This window comes from Podarcis erhardii, assembly GCF_964252035.2.
Source record: "Podarcis erhardii genome assembly, chromosome: 3".
Classification (NCBI taxonomy): Eukaryota; Metazoa; Chordata; class Lepidosauria; order Squamata; family Lacertidae; genus Podarcis; species Podarcis erhardii.
This window is the reverse complement of record NC_138507.1, coordinates 77333632-77352513: the sequence shown is the minus strand read 5'-3', so window position 1 is coordinate 77352513 and position 18882 is coordinate 77333632.

Genomic DNA, 18882 nt, shown 5'->3' with positions numbered 1-18882 from the left:
TACAGAAGATGTGCATTTTTATCCAAGATGTGTTCCTGTTTACAATCATTTTAGCTGCAAAAAATAATGTCTACATAGCATAGTAGGGTCTCCCAGTGTGACACTTAGACTCTCTTAATATCCTCTCTCAGTGGTAGGCTCTTAGCTTAGATTCTGTGTGGCAAGTAATGATGATATGTACCAGTGATGAATTACCATTGCAATTGCTCAAGAGTAAATCTGATGTAGCCAGTCACTTCTCTCTTGGCATCAGCAAAAAGTAGAAAAAGGACAGCCCATTTTTGTGCAAAGCTGGGGAAACTTGACGTCAATGGGTTTGGATGCACCACACAGTACAACCCTGTTCTTGTTTATTTGGGAAGAAGCCCTACTGTGCTCAATGGGGCTTACTTCCTGGAAAGCGTGTTTAGAATGGCTGCCTTTGGGTTTATGAAATAGGCTTTTGCCTAGGGGATCCAGGATCCTTTGTTTCTAGCATAGCTCCGACCCCAAAGAAGCATAATCGAGCAATGATTCTGAGGTCTTCTTCAAGCTTTTATCATTCCGCAGAGAAAAGGGAAATAGGTTGTTAAACAACACGATCTGTTTAATCAGTCCAGTGCACAGCACTAAAAAGATGCTGTTCTTTTTCTGGAGAGTTCCCCAGTGGTGCTGAATATAGAAACACTAGATAAGTATCAGCTACATGATGGCTCTCAAGCACAGCCTGTGAGGGTAAAAAGCAGGCAGTAGCAGTTGTGGCCATTAACACACACTCTCTCTCTCTCTCTCTCTCTCTCTCTCTCTCTCTCTCTCTCTCTCTCATCTGCTTTTCTTTTGTTAGGCCTGAATTTGCTGGAGTTTATTCCAGATGAATGGCTGGTGCTAGTATTGTTTTATTTACTTGTTTGTTGAAAAGATGAGATTTGGCCATGATGCAATACAGGGAGGGAAACTGAAATATACTCAGAGTCCTGCAGTGATTTCATGCTCTTTATTGCAGCTTGTAAAACAGTGATTGCATTTCCCCAAAAACCTCAGGCCTTTATATACATTATTTACACAATGAGTTCCGTCTGATTGGCTGATTCTGCTTCCCTCCTGGAGCCTGATTGGTCTTCTCCTGCAGGCCAATCAGTTGTTGCATTCTAGGATCCTACCTGCCTACTGTTCTAGGAGCCAAGTTTAGGATCACACATTTATTTTCTAATGTCAGGTAATTACAACTGATGGCACCTGTCTCTTGAGAAGCTTTGTCAGAGCAAGAAGAAGCAGCCATCGTGCCTGCTACCAACCCACTGCTCCCCAGGTCCCTTTGCCCCTCCTCCTCCCTAGATCATGGGACAGGGAGTGGAGGGGGAGCCCTACTGGAGCAGCTGGCTGGCTGGGAGGTGCAGGGGGTGCCTCTTGTGAAAGGAATCTGCTCATTTCACCTAAGGATGGAAGCAGAACTGAATAGCAGTTCTTGTGGCTGTTGCGTTTTCAGAAAGAAATCATGGGGGAATCATCCACTATGTCTTTTCTCCTCCCCAAGAAGCCTGGGTGCAACCCAAAACCTGCAAAGCACCTGAAAGGGTCACATCTGAATCGCCCTCATGTGAACCACCCTGAGACCTCTAGATATAGGGCGGTATATAAATTCAATAAGTAAAAAATAAATCTCTCCTTCTACCTTCTCCACTCTGCCTAAAGATGCCTATCAGATGCACGTTTTGATGTTTATCAGATCCCACATTTTGGGAATTTAATCTTGCTGGAAATTTGTGACTTACTATTGCACAAACCATATCTGAGATTGCTAATAAATGCAAGGTTTTTTCTAGGGATTAAAAGAGGTTCTATATACTGAGAGGGCCAGCAAGTCAGAGCCTGGTTTAGAGGAGAGTCTTCCCTTGGAATGTGAGAGAACTGCCCAGTCATTATACTAGAGCTACTGGTATAATTTGTAACATGAGCATTTGGACTTTGATTACAGATTCTAATTTTGTCAGAGCAATTAGAGTATGTACACACACATGCTCTTAGCAGTTCTATTACTGAGTCCTTCATTCGCCTCTGATAGCAGAATAACTGGTTAGATGAAATGGATAGGATGGGAGCCCTACTGAATTGGAGAGCGTCTAGCATGGAGAGACTGTTTGCCTGTGTGTGTGGTGTGTGAATAGGTCTGCGTAGACAGGGATGCCATTAGTTAAAAAGGCCCTTGTACTGCAAGGCAATTGCTGTAAGGGAAAGGATGGCCTTTATTCTGTTTTAAAGGACTACATGTGCAATCAGGCAAAACAGCAGGGGAAGTGCTCTGCCTGAAAAGAATGAAAACCAAAAACAAAACCTTTGAAATACAGAAGATTGCACAGGGCAGGGCAAGGGATCATGTGCCTTTTTTCCATTAGTGATATCATAGGCACTAGTAGTCAATAGGAGTCTATGACAGCTGCACCATCATCTCACTCACAGCAATCTCATCTTGTGCACAGCACAGGCTGGCGGAAAGATAATTGTTGCCAGGACAATTTTCATCCAATGGTGGGAGCAGCGTTCAAATTCTGCCTCTCGTTGCCTTGGTTCTGCTCTGCATGTCCTGGCTGTGAACCTGGAAGTGTGGGGGGGGGGTCAGAAGAGTTTACCCAGCAGTCTGGGCAAAGGCAGAGGTTACTCATGTGGCGCACTGGCCTGCTTGAGGTCAGGAGTGCCAGCTTGGCTCTGTGACTGTGGGTGCCCAGGCCATTGGTGCCATGCAGTGCGCATGGCCCTGGCACTGAAATCTGTGGGTGCCTGGCCCCTTCATGGGGAATTTTGTGGGTGCTCGGGCACCCAGGGCCCCAGGGAGTTGGCACCTATGCTTGAGGTCTTCCCCTGGTGGTGGTATCCATGAATCCTCTAATACAGTCGTTCCCAAACTTTCCCCTCAGAGACTACTTGAAAATTGCCGACGGTGTTGGTGGATGACTTACCATATTTATTAGACGCACCGGACCATAAGACACACCTAGTTTTTAGGGGAGGAAAAGAAGAAAAAATAAAGCAACGCAAAGCCTCCTGAGCTAAGAGGGGGCGCTCCTCCCTCTTCACTCAGGAGGCTTTGCGGGGCTATCTCTGAAGCCAGGAGAGCAAGTGGGAGTGGTGCGTACCGATCCTGCTTGCTCTCCTGGCTTCAGCGAAAGCAAGCCTCCTGGCTTTCCCCCCACCTCCCGCAAGAGCCGTGCGCTCTTTAAAGGGAGCGAGGCTTTTGGGGGCTTTTCTGGGAGGTGGGGGTAGGGACAGAGCCATGCGTTCTGTCCCTTCCCCCACCTCCTGCAAAAGCCAGGAATAGCCATGCGAAGCCTCCGCAGGGCAGCGGGATGAAGGCTCCCCACTGCCCTGCGGAGGCTTCTCAGAAGACTCTAAGGCAGAAGCCAGAACAGCGAGAGGGAGCGCTGCGCAGCGCTCTCTCTTGCTGTTCTGGCTTCTGGGGTAGCCTCACAGCCTGCATTCACTCCATAAGACACACACACATTTCCCCTTACTTTCTAGGAGGGGAAAAGTGCATCTTATGGAATGAAAAATACGGTAATATTCTTTTCTGCCTGTTGTAACAGTTGTAAGCCGCTGTATGGTTTTTAATTCAACTTATTGCTTCTTTTATTTCTTATATTGTATTTTATTGTATTACAATTTGAATTCCATACAATGCTATACAATTCAAATTGTGAAGTGTTTTTCACAGGTGCCCTGTAGACCACCTGAATGGTGCTGGGGAGGGGAATAATTTGCTCTCGACACCACAATAATGATCTCGATGCGGGGTGGGGTGGAAGCTCCTGCAACAATTTTTTTTAATTTATTATGATGATGATGATGATGATGATGATGATGATGATGATGAAGAATTGGAAAGCAATAATGCATTTCCCATCTTGTCTAGTTTGATGCACAGCATAAAGAAACAGCATTCGAGGAATAAGACTGCTGCCAAATAGGAAAGCACCCACATTTCCTAGTACAGATTGGCTTGTACATAGAGGACACCAAGGTAGCCACAGTGTGTAGGATGTTTAAATGTCTCTCTACTTTTGGGCTATACCATGAAAGTTCCCACAAGTGTCAAAGAGAATTTTTAAGGTACTGGAGAGAAGAGGTTTATGCTGAAGGAAGGGGATACGACCTGTCAAGCTGATGATGGATCTAGGCAGCTTTGGAAGATCTTATCTGCAGGATTTGGGATAGACTGAAGTTGACTGATTTAATAGAAAGCTTGACAAGACTATATTTGGAATATTTTTGCTGATGAAGTGTGGCCTTGTTTCATAAGGCAAGCTCAGCCTAGAGTGAACATATCTTTTTGCCTTTAAAATGGGAAGCCATAAAATGAGTATGATATTTTGTTCCTGTTGTAAGAGAGAGCCCTGCTCCCAGGAACATTTCAGGTGAGTTGTCTACCGGTTTACTGAGATGGAGATATTTGCATGGGTTTCCTGAGACTTAGCTATGACGGAGTCCGGCTGATTTTAATAGGAGTCATAGTGTCATCCTGTGTCTGATGGGGCTGATTTCCTAGTCAGCGTACAATGTCAGTGACATTGGCTGAATTAGGCTCAAAGCACCTAAATTACAAAAAGTCTGCAATGATCATAGCCTAATAGAGGTGACTCTTTGGCCTTATTCAGTTAAGCATTAGGGTTCCTAGGCTCTCCCATCCCTTTCCAGCCAAGCTGCATGGAAGATATCCTCCTTTTTTTTGAACTAACCATTGTTTACTGTTACTTCAGAATCTGGAAAAGCTGGATTAGGGAAACAAATAAACCACAGCTTATGATTCTAGTTTGTTTCCCTGCACCGTAGTTAAGATTAACCAGTTTCGGATGAAACAATAAGCCACAGCTAATTGAAAATGGAAGCAAAAGCACCCACCTCTCTGACCTCTGGACTGCTTTCCAGACATACTTGAGTGGAAATGCTGTAAGCTGACTGGTAGAGAACATGCTTTCATACAAAAGCTTCCAGGTTCCATTCCTAGCACCTCAAAGGCAGGCTAGGAAATATCGCTGCCTGAGACTGAAAGACACCACCAGTCAGTGTAGGCAATAATGACCTAGATGGCCAAGGGTCTGATTCAGTTCAGTAGCATCAGCTTTCTATATTTCTATCCTGGAAAGTATTTTTTGTCCCCTATGGGCTGAAGGCGCGCGCGCACACACACACACACACACACACACACACACACACACACACCTGAGAGAGATAAGCAGTTTTGGATCAGGTAAGTGCCTGGATGGGAGGCTTCCTGAGAACCACATACATGCCACCTTGCATTCCGATGTTAGAATTCCTACTCCGTGATTGCAGTCATGGGATTTTTGTCTATCACATGACGCTATATGTTTTGACTCCACAGAGTGGGAGGTGACGGGGACAGGATGTTTGTGTTACTGTGTTCCGTGAAATGGGACTATTGTCCTTTGTTCTTTTTCTCTTTGCTGTCTGATGCTAGAGAGAGAGGGAGCCATGTTGCAGTGCTCTGTGTGTGTTTATATGTAAATAAAGTAGATTAGCCAAAATGCTGAGTTGCTGAGGTCTGTCACGCAAGCTGCGAAGACTCTGCGGATCCCTAAGTGTGCCGATGTCTGTTGGCATCGGTCGCTGTGATGTTCGGGCAGAAGAAAGCTTTTGAAGCTCCCGAATGATCGACCAGGAGGGAGAGAACGTGCCAGTCGGGCATGTGTCTCTGCCTGAGTCCTACTCAAGTGTAGGCTGCGCTCTTGACATCCATGATGGAAAAAAGGTGTGATATAAATGAATGAAAATGAAATTAAACTAAATATATCCAACGTAATGTATTGGGGATATCAGGGTGCCTGAAACACTTCTAGAAGATATGAGGAGACACAGCTGTGTTATGGTGTTGCCTTTTTCTTTTTGTCTTGGCAATGCTAATGCTGCAGGGTTTAGAAAAGCACCATTAGCAAACTGTGCCAAAGGGCTCAAATATTGTTTCCTCTTAGTGCCAAAAGCAAGGGTAGTTGCTGCCTCTTAGAGACAACAAATGGGAAGCAACAGCAGATGCTGTTGTGCAGGCATGGTGCTCTGGTTGCAGTGACGATAGGAACTGGTTTTATGGGGTAGAGGTGTTTGGGTTTGTTAAAAACAAAACGTGGGAGACCATTTATAATGGAAATTAAGTTTTACATTTTTAGTATAGACTCAGCAGTAATCCAGATAAAATTAAAAATGTTGGCAAATGGAACATGGAGATTCAGTGGCAAAGCCACACATTACCTGCCACAGATCAGGTAATGTATTAATAATTCTTTCAGTCTTGAGCAGGCTCTTTCCCTCCTTCCATATACGTGAGATCAGGAGTTAATGGCTCTGTTTTTATGGAAAGCCGTGTTGAAACCTAGTACACTCAATAATGAAATGGAAATAACAGGCCTGAATTCTGTCCTACACTTAGCTACTGTGGTGTTATTTTAAGGTATTATTTAAGACATTTCAACCTTTTAAAAACTAATGACTAGCTATTGATGAATCCTAGCACCAGTTCAACATGTTCCATGGGTTGTTTCTACCTGCAGAGTCCCCTGGGCAGTCTTTAGGCATCTGGAAAGTGCAACCTACCTCTGATCGAGGATGGCAAAGAAAGAAAAAGTTATTTGTGTGAGAACCAGCAACATTGGAGGGGGGGGGGGATTGGACCTGGTTAAAGTTTTGGCCAGGGCATAATTTCAGATTTTGGTCATGGAGGGCAATGAGATCAGGGTTGGGCAGAATTATATTGCATTATGAACAACTGATTGAAAAAAATAGTATATTAATCTAAATGGCATACAAAAATGTGTTTATTAGAAGAAATTCACACTAAAATTGTTGATGGGTTTTCATCCATCAAATAGAATTTGAAAACTGATGTGGAAATGATGTGAAGAATTGAGCAACTCTGGGTGCATTCAGATGTGAGAATTATTGTGTTAGTTTTCCTGATTATAATGCTAGTGCTTCTGTCCTGAATCCGATCATTCTTTTTCCCTGTTGTGTTATGGTGGAGATACCTGTATGCCAGAATATTGACTCAAATTTTGTCAAATGAAATTACAATACAAAAGTCTTTCGATTTTCCAGGATAGGGTTGCAAACAGATTTTTTTTTCCTGGAAGCAAATAACATGGAAACGAGCGCTAATCTTCTGCTAGATTTTGCTAGTTTTCCTGGTTATATCAGGCAAGGAAACATTGTGAAAACTGAATAAATTGCTTTCTGACTGCAGCTGAAGAGAAACCAAAAGTGACCTATTTGCCCCATCCCTAGTTGTAGCCAATGAAATTGTCTTGCCCATGCACCTTTCACTCCCTCTCCTCCCCCTGTGCACCTTGATGCACCCCCCCTAAAAAAACACCTGTGCTGAGAAATAAATCTTCCAGAGAAGAAGTAGAATTCCTTGCACAAACAGGACAGTGCAATATAACCTCCACATGAGCTTTGTTCAAGGAAAAAAATCAGGATGAGTGCTCAATAAATCGGTCATCTGGAGGAGCCCATATTTAACTTTCCATGGATATATGTGTCATTGCCCAAAAGGAGACTTCATCCATTACCTGATCCCTTAACTCCATTCCTAGCCCAGCTTGGAAATGAGATCTTCTTACAGCTATCAATCTGCTAGCATCAGGGCTCTGGCAGAAGCTATACAGGATATTTCTTTTCCCTTTTTATTTTATTTAAAACATTATTAATCTGGCCTTTATCACAATGTGATATCCAGGGCAGGGGTACAATGATATAAATTTTAAAAACAAACCCATACAATCGTAGACATAAAAATAAAAATAAAAGGAGGAGATAAAAATCACAGCAAGGGCAGCAATAACAAGAATAATCAAAATGGAAGAGATGAGAGAGATGAAAGATGGGCAAATGGAAACAAAAGCAAAAATGGGTTTTTTTAGAAGTATGAAGAAGGCAGAGGGAGAGGAATACAAAAGTAGCACTAAAATAATTTGTTCTGCTGATTATTTCATGGAGCTTGGAGATTAAACAATTTCTCATTTGTAATGAACTGTATTTGTCCTGGGTGGCAATAAAAATATCAAAAGTAATATTTAGAACTCGTATGCATCATAAATACTAACTCATTAATACTATTTCCACATAGCTACTATATCTAAAGTATGAACTTATTTTTCTTAGCTCTTCAACATCTAATATTAATCAAATACTTAGCAAACAAATATGACAAATACAGGCCCAACATGATAAAAATGAATTCCTGTGGAATTTTAATTTGCAAAATAAATGCCACTACATTAATAAGGCTTAATTATGTCATCAAATATTTAACAATTTATTTTGGAATCAGTTGTGTTTTTGTTTCCCAGTTTTCTTAAATTATCCACATAAAATAACCCATAGGACCTGATCCTGCAGCCTGCAGAAAATTCATATTGCCATCTGTTAGCTGCAAGGATTAGGCTTAGTGCAGCCAGTTTTTGTGTGAAGATCTATTAAAAGAGTCACATTTTTTTAAAAAAGCTCTTCTGATAACACTAACACACATCTCTTAGTTGGATGCAGTAACCTTGATGTTAATTACCGGATAATTTCTTCCAGTAACACTTTGGCTTTTTAATTGTCGTGCAAGAAATTTAAAAAGCTTTAGACGGCTTATTGCAACATACCATATATTATTGCAATGTACATGTTCTCTGAGGATTAAGTTCAATGCCATCATTTATAAATTTACTGGAAGAATGTGCCTCTAATTTATAGTCTAGTGCAGTGCTAACCTGCTGGTTATAATTGTTTCACTGGCACAGTGGACTGATTATTAACCAGCACATCAGCAACATAAACTCTGCACACAAGCAAAAATAGGAGGAGGAAGCATTCTTTCCTGTTTCTGGCACTTCCAAACCATTGTGCACATTTTATGGTCTTTCTCTTCTGAATGCTGAGGAAGCTTTCACTCTTTTACTATTTCCCCAAAAGAGAAAGCTTGCTACTGCTCTCTTGTTTTGGGAGCCCTGCACAGACAGCAATACAGATTTATCTGCTATATGGCCGTTCTCTCTATGACACGGTTGCCTCTCTGCACCCAGACTCAAGCGGCTTATAAACAGTACACATGAACCTTCACTTGTTCCCTCTCTGAGGCATCGGCAGCAGTGCTGACTCCAGACACTCCAACCTGGATGAAGTTCCTCTAAGGCAGCGGTAAGCAACCTAAGGCCCAGGGGCCAGATGTGGCCCAATCACCTTCTCAATCCGGCCTGCAGACGGTCCGGGAATTAGCATGTTTTTACATGAATAGAATGTTTCCTTTTATTTAAAATGCATCTTCACAAGAATTACCAACTGTGGAAGAATGGCAGATGAAGATGGTGGACTTTATGGAGCTGGCTGATCTCACTGGGAGAATCCGCGACCAGAAAGAAGAGGAATATCAAGAAGATTGGAAGAAATTTAGAGATTATTTGAATAAATTTTGTAATATTAAAGATTAGTAGTTACTTGAAAGTACTAAATTAGGCTAGGATTAAATTAGGATAAAATAAATGAGATATAGTGAGGCATCTAATCATAAGCCTGCATTTTTATCAAAGCTTCTATATATTTCAATCAAGGCTTGTATTTAAAAATGAGCTTAAAAAAAGGATTTTCAAATGTTTCATGCCAGGCAAAAGACCAGCTGCCTAAAAGAACCTTGGCAAGATGTTTTTCCTCCTAAGACAAGAAGGGCCCCATTGATTTATAGTAGAAAAACAATTCTCAAAGTCATAAAAAGGGAGAATTACATATGCTGCCCCAAGGCTGAGAAAACACCATTAGGAATGGGGAAAGATAATACTAATGTGCCTCCCAGTAAAATGAGCCAGATCTTCTTTCTAAGGTTAAAAGGCCAGGAGCAATGGGGAGAAACATTTAGCTGGAAAGAGAACATTTTTGGGGGAAGTCTTTTTCTAAAGCTGTTTCTTAAACTAAGAGAGTTAAAAAGGTTAAAATGTGTTAAATGTTGGAAAGGCAACTGGCTTGGCAGAAGAAGCAGCTTCTTCCTATTTTATTTTGAGGCTGGAAAGGGGGAGGTGCAAACTGAAGAGGCTTCTTTTAAAACCTGTGTTTTATTGAGTTCCTTCCTTTTCACTTTGAGAAGCTTTATTCTTTTAAGAGGCTACCTATGATAAATGTATGAAATATATTAGCTTAAATATATTGGCTTAAATGTAATTATGCAAAGGATTTAAGGAATGCTAGATTCTTATTTCATATGGTTGTAAGAGTTGTATTTATCCTGAAATTAAGTCAGCCACCAGCCTAGCCCCCCCTGCCAGACAGAAGACGCCATCCGGGCAGTCTTGATATATGGTTGTCAGGCATTTTGTTTAGAAACATTAAATGAAGGAAATCTTTCAATGTTGATGTGAAACTCAAGATCCTTGACATCTGTTGAACATAAAATGTAAGATTAAACCATTTGTTTTAGAAGGCAATAGGGCAAGAAGGGCAAGAGGTGAGCTGGTAATTAAGATTCCATGTAAGATATATTATTACTTATATGTCATATATATAGCTCTTTGTCTCCCTTATAAGGGCAAGGAAATGGGTGTATCTTTTGTGGGTGTATCTTTTGTGATTGGCTCTAGCAAACAGCCAATAGGAATTTCAACCAGGCTGATTGGACAGAGGCAGCCACAGGAGGAGCAAAGGGGGCTGGATTAAGGGAATATAAGTGCTGGCCAGAATGGCAGGAGGCCAGGCCAGAGCTTGGTAACCACGTACCACTGAGCCTCTTATTTATTTGTCTGACAAATAAATTACTATTTTAATTTCTCTATTGCTGCGTTGAATATTTCATTCCAGCTAAGCGTTAACCACAAGCAGGGTGCTACAATAGAATGTTAAGAAAAGTTAAGAAATTTGATTATAATCAGAATATTGTTTTTTGAATAATGATATTGGAAAACTGCTACATTCAGTTACAAGGAAATTCAGATGGAAGAGATTAGAGGAAGTCAATATGTTTATGAAGTTGGAAGTTAAATTAATTAATTAATTTTTACTGTTTATCTGTTTGTGGTTATATTGTTGGTTATTATTTGTTATATATATTTTTTTCTTTTTTCTTTTCTTTTTCTTTTAGTGGTTTCACAGTATGTGTTGTATTTGTTTGAAACTTAATAAACATTATTGGAAAGAAAAATAAATAAAATAAAAATAAAATGCATCTCTGTGTTATTTGTGGGGCATAGGAATTTGTTCATTCCTCCCCCCCCCCCATATAGGTCTGAGGGACGGTGGACCGGCCTACGGCTGAAAAAGGTTGCTGACCCCTGCTCTAAGGCTACCACCAGCCCTATACCTTTCCCAAACAACAGAGAGTGCACTCCATGCTTCAGAACAGGGAGAATCTGCCACAACTGGTATGGATTTGCCAGCTCCAAGAATCACAGAGTATATTGTCTCAGCCTGCACTCTGTAAAGCTGACAAAACATGCAAGGACAATGTTAGAAACGATAAGGGACTGGAGATGAGCAAAGATATTTGCACAACAAGGCTGTGCATTTTCTAACATAAATCCAAGTTTAATTATATATTATGGTCTAGCTACAAGCCTGAGTCTGTTTCCAATCAGTTTCCAGAACAAAACACTGAAAAGTTATTTTTTCAGCATCATGTATACAATTTGTGCCATCGGCTAATTAATGTGACATAGGCCCCCTCCAAACAACCTGCTTACTGAGAAATCCAAATTAGCTTGCACAAAGCTTATGTGGAGGTTAGATTATATCTCATCTTTATTGAGCATTCATTCTGATTTTTCCCCCCTGGAGCCATTATATGACAATGAAGCATTCATCCTGCACTCAGTCTGATTTGCTTGTGGGTTGTTTACATGTCTTCCTATCAGTCATTAGTTCATCTCACACTTTTCAATGCATTGGCCCATCACCTTACAGACCACAAAGGGTGTTGTTGCTTCCTTTTTTCAAAAGAAAGAAAGAAAGAAAAAGGATTTGTTGTGCTAGAGCAACAGATTTCTTTAATCCACTTCAAATTTGGAAAGCTATGCCCTCAAATCTCTCCTGCAAAATAGTGACAGCCTGAAGAGAAACAGGATGCCGTGAAAGCAGTTTTTATATTCGTGTTAAAGATTTCTTTAATGAATATTGTTTACTTCACGTGTGTGAAAACATGAAAAAATTCTACTACTGAACTAAGATATATAAGCTACTTGTTTATATTTATTTTATTCATTTAGGGAAAAATATAGTCCGCTTAATCAGAAATTTTTATTGCAAATTCAGCACAACTTTAAAAAACGAGCACACATTAAATATGTCTGGGTTGGCTTGCTGAAATAAAACAAGTTTCAGCAGGCGTCTAATAGTGAAGGCACCTTCCTAATGACAATAGGCTAGGAGTTCCAACACACAAGTGCTGTCACACTAAGAGACTCCCCCAAATGCAGAATTAACATTATATGGCACTAGTATAAGTGCATCAGTGGATTCCTCACCCACTGCCAAGAGCATCTCTCTTTCTCCAGGAAAGCTTTATCCCTTTGCTTTCCTGACTGATACATTCCTTTTTGCTCTGTACTCTGTCAAATACCTGATCTGCTATCCTTTCTCCAGGCAACGTGACTACTGCACTTGCACAGCAAGAACCAAAAACTGACTGGAAGGTCTTTGGTAGGGGAGAAGCAGCAAAATGTATTACATGACAAAAGTGATGGAATAATCCCTTGGATTTGTGTGAGGTACTTGCCAGGCCCCTTTTGTAGTTATAGGAGGAAATGTCTGCATGACAACCAAGGATATGCTTTTGGGTGAATAGTCTATAGCAGTGGCCCCCAGTTTTTCAGGAACCTTGCTTGCCGTGACTGGGCCATGTCATTTGTCCAGCCTGACTTTCCTCTACTGATTCTGTGCCATATGCATTGAGGCCTTATTGTGTGCTAGTCACCAACAGTGGGTGAAGTATTTAATGCTGGCTGCTGTTTTCCTTGCAACCATTGCTCTTTCTGTTGTTGTTGTTTTCAAATGGCTTCTTTTCCTCATCAAAGCATGTATTGCTATGATTTCCTTGGCAATGCTCAGTTATGAAGCACTCTTTCTTTCTCTTGGGCTGAGAGTCTCAAAGAGTCTGCCTCGCTCTCTAATTCAGAGATGAGGCCCCTTGTGTATTTTATGCTGTTTTTTGTTGCATCACTTAAGTGTTTTAAATCTGTTGTTAGCTGCCCTGAGCCTGGTTTTCTGCACTTGATCTTAGCCAAAAGGCCGAGAAGCGATCCTGAGCCTGGTTTTCTGAACCGGGAAGGGCGGGGTATAAATAAAAATTTATTATTATTATTGTGGACCAGGTTTGAAAGGTAGTCAGGGCTGCTCACCTGTCAGTCACCTGATGTGACAATGATGTCAGGTAAGGATTTTCAGGACTTCAAAGCACCACACAGGGCTTGCAGTGTGTGTTCTTTTATCATTAAGGGGCTGAAGCACATCATCCCCAGGACACATTCTCAGTGGAGCAGAAGCAGCCAGCACCTTCATATGTGCATGTGAAAATGACAGGGCCGTCTTTACCCAGGGGTGCAAGGGGTGCGGGGCACCTGGGTGCCGAATTCTGGAGTGTGCCAGGTGCCCGCCACTGGGAGGAACAAATGTGAAAACTGCAAAGGCAACCCTTGGGGGGGCAGCACAAGAGAATGCAATGTCACTGCCATGGAGTCTTGACAAGACAACCCCCGCTGTGTTCCCGAAGCAACCCCCTTAGAAGTTTGGCCTCCCCCTTGAAGGGGAAACTCAGGAGGTCGCTGCCTTTTGCTGGTGGGGATGGAGCAGGAAGGCACTTCCCTCAGGTCCGGGTTCAGCGGCAGAGTGCAGTGACCTTGGGGCCACTGGCGCTGGTGGGGGGGGGGCACTGGGCAGATCTTTGCACCCCAGCTGCGTATATGCTAAAGACAGCCCTGGAAAATGACATTGATCCATATAGCAGCAACCTTGCAATAGGGTCTCCGATGTTAAGTTCCGCTAGCTCTGCTATTGGAAGTAAAAAAAGAGGAGGCCAAATATTACATACTACCTAATCTTAAGCTGGCAGGCTTGATAGCAGAGTCTTCAAAAGTGAAAGAGTTTATATGCAGTGCAGAGAATCACATGCACTGAATCATTGTGTGTATGTGTGTGTGTGTGTGTTCAGAAAGGTGATCTTTGTGCTCACCGTTCATGAATAACTGAACACAGCAGAACAAAGCTTTGCACCGTTTCAGGAAAAAAAGGTGTTTGCCATCTTATATGCAACGAGGAATTTTTGCCAATATGTCTTTTGGAGGAGACAAACATGATTCTACTCCAACTTGATTGCAAGCCTTTGGAAACTATTTTTCAGGAAGCTAATTATTTATGGTAATTTGAATCCTCTGTGAATTGGGGATTTCAGCTCTTGCTTGGCTCTGGAGAAGGGCTTCAACAACAGTGACAGCTACTGTATTCTCTAGCTGAGCATGACATGCACTAATCATTATTCTGGTGCGGTGAGCAGACTCAAAGTTTCTCAGTCACAAGAAACATGTTCCTTTGGGCTTCATCCTTCTAACTTTTATTGCTGGCGCTGTGACTTGAATAGCAATTCAGGTCTCTCAAGTGCAGCAGCGGACGCTACGTGCCGGCACTGCAATGCAAAGCAAACAAGACCAAACCATTTTCTCTACACCGCTCACTTAGAAGCTACTCCCCTCTGTACCCTCCCTTTATAGAGCATAGTGGGACATGTCATAGATTATTTAGTTTCTTGTTAATCTTCCTTCACCTATATCTGTAAGAGCAAAGGATTGATCTGAGCACATTTGTAAGGACAAATTCCCCTTTGTTTACGCAGTGCTCTATGCACCTAAGTCTTTTCAAAATGTCCTTAATAGCCTTGCTTACTATTCACAGTGAGCTTTCCTTTCTTGCAGCATCATAGACCAGCCCACTATGGGCAGAGCTGTGGCCAAGCTGCCATGGTACATCCTCAGTTGTGGACTGATCTACCTTTCTACTCCCCTCCCCCAATTGCTTAACAGCAGGAAGGTGTTTTGTTTCATTGGCTTACCTCTCCAATTTGTTGTTGACATGCTGACAGGTTGCCTAGAATGATGGCTTCATTTCATCCATAGCTGCGTCCAGGACATGTCTTGAAAGGTAGGCCTATGTAAAATGCTACTCGTTGAGAGTGTACTTAAGCATGTGCACATTAACCATCACTGTTCCCAAACATCTGGGATTAGGGGGCAGAGATTGTATGCGAAAGGAAGCAGAGTACAAGCTAAGTGCTAATTAGAAGTAAACAGCCTGCATTGAAGGTCAACAAGCATGCATCTCATCCATAAGAGATGAATGTGGTCTATTTCTAAGCGTTAGGGCATATCTATTTAAGACTGCAGCTAAATCAGTTTTGATCTCCCTCCCGTTCCTAAAGATGTAGAAAATTATTCACATCTCATAGTAGCAGGAAAATAAATCATTGTTACTTCCTGACAGCATTATGATCATTGGCATTGCATAGCATTTCTCGTTCTGGATGACGAATTCTGATTAGCATAGTTGTAGTAAACACCCTTAGCTGCTGATTGCAGAAAACGTCCAATATTCTGCTAAATTCACTTTACTGCAGACTTTATAATTCACCAATATAACTTGCACATCCTCATTTAACTCCCCGTAGCATAAATCACAAGGTGTTATACCCTGGGTGCAAATGATGAATGCAGCTAATCTCTTTCTTTATCATTCCTTATAAGTGGCCTTAAAAATATTATGTTCCCTTTCATTTCTAGCCTTTGCCTGCTTGCCTGTGTGGGTGCTTTTACGCCTGTTTCCATAGCAACCGGCTCTATTGTATTTAAGACAGTAGAAGAAAAGGATTCATGCGGATCTGACACCTTGCGGCAGCAGCTCGTATGGTGCCCTGTCCTCTTATTTCCTGCTCTAATTTCTCCCATCCCTGCCTGCTCTGAAGCCGCCCCTCCTGCACGGTCTCTTAAATCTGGGTAAGTTGGGGGTGGGTGGAGGATCATGAATTTAATTATAATTCCTAATCTTTCTTTAGCTTCTTCATGGGTGGAAAATAATGCCACAAAGCCAATTAAAGTGCGTGTTAAAGACGGGTGCCCTTAAATAATTATATCTGGGGACTTAAAAGTGATTAACAGTGTGTGGCATCCATTTAAAAGCCAGCTAGGAATTTGGAAAGTAAACTTTTTACAGGAAAACATCCCACATTAATAGACGCTGCTGTCTTACCATTGGCCTGATTCAACGGTAGCTTTTAGACACCCACACACAGCAAGCGGCCACATGTTGTGTGTCATCTTCATCTTTTGAACCTGCCTTTAGGAGAAGGTAGAGGCAAAGATCCCATGTCGGAAGGAGCACTGTGGACTACCTTGTGACGCAGTGACATTTGGGTGTGTGTATTTGTGCCCTGAAAAATGAATGAAAAAGGAAGCCAGTTGGGGTGAAATCCACCAGAAGATATTCCTGCATGAGACTTGAGGAAATGAATAAGAGTTGCGCACAGACTACTAGAAACATAAGACACTTCCTTCTACCACGTCAGACCATCTAGTTCAACATCATCTGCACAGACTGACAGCAACTCTCCAGATTTTCAGACAGAGGAACGTCCCTAGCCTTACCTGCAGATGCTGGAGATTGACCCAGGAACCTTCTGCAAGCAAAGCAGAGGCTCTGCCACTGAGCTATGGCCCTCGACTATTCCCAAGCTCATGTGCTGTTGCCATGCATTTGAATGAAGCTTGTGCTGGAGGACTTCCTAAGAGATTGTGCCAGTTCTTTATGCCTCTCTGTAGTTCCTCATATGAGTCCTGTATCTGCAGAGAACCAACTCATGGAACATGCTAGGGAAGAATGTTGGGCAGGCTGGTGCTGCTGCCTCTCTCCTCGAGAGATCTGGGATTCTCTATGCATGCCTGAGTGAGATCTTGCTCAGTTCTCTTTCGACCACCATGACAGCAATCAAGGAAGCAACTCAAAGGAATTGCTCCTGTGTTTAAAAAACAAACAAACACGACCCACATGAAGCTTTAAACTGCCATTAGACTCTGCTGTTTTCACTGCAGCAGACTAGCATGGAGACTACTAAGGGTAACAGACTTACAAGCTTCCTTGCTTGTTTTCATTTAACATGGCTGTCTTTTTGGAAATTGAATTGAAACCTGAGTATAGGCCGTAATCAGGTGTGATGAAGCCTGTGTTTGTTTTGCAGTTGTCAACTGGTTCTTCCTGTATGCAGTGCTTTTTTTCTAAAAAAATAAAATGTTTGAGGGTACTCTCGACTCCAGAAAACCACCATTTTATACTTCAAATGGGGGGAAATAAATACAGTAAATACAACAAAACTAACCAATCACCATGCAAGATTCCAACTTCTACTTCACATGTTAAATGCTTGCTTTCCTCTGAGACTCAGGAAACACTGTGACAGGAAATGAGGGGGCAGCAACAGACAGTGGCGTCGCAACGGGGGGTGAGGGGTGGTGTGCCGCGGATGCCATGTCTGGGGGGGTGACAAGAAGGCACCCTGGAGGGGCTCGTGGCAGTGCAAGTAGCCATCACGCTGCCACAACCGCATGTAGAGGATCGCATGTAGTGGCGACGGAGGGATCCCGCCACCGTCCATATGGTGCTGGAGTGGCACCGCTGGCAAACCGCGTAGCAACGCTGCACATGTGTCCTATGTAGCGACATCCCACCCTGGGTGTCACGACGCCTTCGTTTGCCCCTGGCAACAGAACTGACAATTCACCATGCTAGAGAAGAAACTAAAATTTTAAGTTTCTTCTCCCGTTAGATTCACAAAATGTTTTAGGGTATGTGTGCCCCTACGTCAAGGTCCGTATAGTTAAAGCCATGGTTTTCCCAGTAGTGATGTATGGAAGTGAGAGCTGGACCATAAAGAATGCTGATCGCCAAAGAATTGATGCTTTTGAATTATGGTGCTGGAGGAGACTCTTGAGAGTCCCATGGACTGCAAGAAGATCAAACCTATCCATTCTGAAGGAAATCAGCCCTGAGTGCTCACTGGAAGGACAGGTCGTGAAGCTGAGGCTCCAATACTTTGGCCACCTCATGAGAAGAGAAAACTCCCTGGAAAAGACCCTGATGTTGGGAAAGATGGAGGGCACAAGAAGAAGGGGACAACAGAGGATGAGATGGTTGGACAGTGTTCTCGAAGCTACAAACATGAGTCTGACCAAACTGCGGGAGGCAGTGAAAGACAGGAGTGCCTGGCGTGCTCTGGTCCATGGGGTCATGAAGAGTCGGACACGACTAAACGACTAAACAACAACAACAACCCCTACATCCCCCCAGAAAACCCCCCACTGGCTTTATGTAAGCAGTCAAACTCATAAGCCATGTGCCATGCACAGAACCAACAAGGGTCTGGGACATGTTGGCACAGCTGCCCCTCCCTGAGAGATCTGTGATTCTCTGCAACACAGCTGTAGTGTTACACGTACTTTGGCCCTTAACATTTCCCATCTACAAGAAAGTACTGGTATTTCAGTAATTATAAACGATACAGTCTCTTATCCACTTTTGCTTTGATAGGTCTGCAGTAGCATTGGAGTAAATGTATTCAGTCCAGTTGCACAACTAATAGCAGCAGTAAAGAATTTTACTGAAAATTTATGAGACTAAAAAAAATGAACGAATGAACGGTTCCAGTTCTGCAACTCTCCCCGATGTATCATTCTTACAAAAATGACCAATCTCAGTCCATCCATCTCACTTGCCTGTTTTTAAGGCCTATGCGTTAGATCTCTTCCCCACCCTTGAGTTTAAAATGCCTCATGCCTCATTTACCGTGCTGCAACTCATCCCATCAGCACAAACAGTATGTTCTTGCCATGGAGCGTTATATGTGGA